We start from the raw sequence: 1,760 nt of genomic DNA on the forward strand, positions 1-1,760 counted from the left end.
CGTTAGCGAGATATTGCAGTTTGCCGGCGATAAATCTTTGGCCGCGCGCGGTAGGGCTTTACAGATTATTTTCCGTCGTCCTCCTCACTTCGGATTTCTACAAATTGCTTTTGTAAATGCCACATTTTTTTCCGTCCGGATTGCCGCCCGACGCTCGCGGAAATAAAACGTTCTTTGCCACGGTTACTCGAAAATAACACCCGCAGTTTCTTGGCGGTTGGGGAATCTTTCCAAATTATACAAAGAATTTTAATACGCTCGTTCGTGTCCGGTTGCCGGACGAAGAAATAAATTTACATTAAATGCGCTTATTTTCTCCGTCGTTTACCAAGAAATTAAACGTTGGACACCGTTATCCACCGTTTAATTTCCATTATTAAAATAAATACCGGTTATAAATAATTGAGAATTTCTAGCCCGTCTTACTTAACCCGGCCGAATACTTTAATATTGTAAGTATATATATATATATATATATATATATATATATATATATATATGGTGTATCTGGAACGTAAGAGCCCTGGGCGAAGACCAGGTAACAATGGTATATTAGTGCTGTCGACCTATTTTTTTTTTTTTTTTTTTCCTTTTAAGCAGAGAAATTTTTCACCCGAACGGCACTACTCATAGTAGACAGATGTCATCGTCTCTCGTAATACAATATCCTTTTTATTTCGCTGTCCGTACCCCGACACGTGTTCCACAGCCATCTTGTATTATCTCGTGCGTGAGATTGTGGAATCTCTCTTATGACTGGATCTAGTTTCGAGAACTCTCTCGAATCGATCGCGATTAAACCTCGTTTCGGTCGAGATCGAAACGGTCGAGAGAGATCGCGCCGAGACACGGTCCCCGACCTCGCTCACAATCTAGATTGAAATGCTCGGTGCGAACGGGGTATAAGGCTCTAGTTTAGTAGTATTACAGAGTATAATACGTATATTTTAATATATTTCAAAAAAAACAAAACCACTGAGAAATGTTCCGTGTTTAACAAGGTTCGGAAAACTGAAAATTTTAACAACGCGTTCGGGCGAACCTGCGCGAACCCGCTGAGTATCACCACTGTATATATATAAATTTCGTAATTCGGCTGTACGAAAGCGTGGACTTAACGGAGTGGGAAGAAATAACCGTAATTATTTTTATATACAACTAATATTGTTTATGGCATTTGGACGTAAGCGTGACTAATCGGCCGCGAGATAAATTATGTTTAATTCACTTCATTAGTAACGGACCAATAAATGAACCAACGAATGTAAGAAGTTTATTTCGTCCTTTCCGTAAAATTAAATACGCTATTGTATTTTTATTGACCATCTTCCTTCTTCCCGATAACAAAAGAGGCTCGATTATTAATTCTTCCGCACTATTCTAATTCTCGGCATCTTAACCGTTCGATAATTATATAAATTAAAGAATTGAATTGCCTTTTCGTCTTTTAATACAGAGAATTGAAAAATGCGTGCATTGTTTTATTTGGATAATAAAAAAATGTGTATTTTGATCCGGCATTACCTTTATTCTACGGAAGTTTCGTTTTCGACGTTTATGCCACGTCTCTCTCTCGTTTTTTGCTATTATCGCATTTTTTCACGACTTCGAGATTCCTATAATAATCCATAAAAAGTGAAGGCCGAAAAGCCATTCTCCGCCCCGCTAGCTACGTCTGCTTTTACCTTTGACCTTTTCTCCGGTGAATTTTGTCTCGGGTAAAACTGCTTTTAACACCTTCCCGACGACAAAGAAACGGA

This window comes from Centruroides vittatus, unplaced genomic scaffold, assembly GCF_030686945.1.
Source record: "Centruroides vittatus isolate TY-2023 unplaced genomic scaffold, ASM3068694v2 contig_743, whole genome shotgun sequence".
NCBI classification, from domain to species: domain Eukaryota; kingdom Metazoa; phylum Arthropoda; class Arachnida; order Scorpiones; family Buthidae; genus Centruroides; species Centruroides vittatus.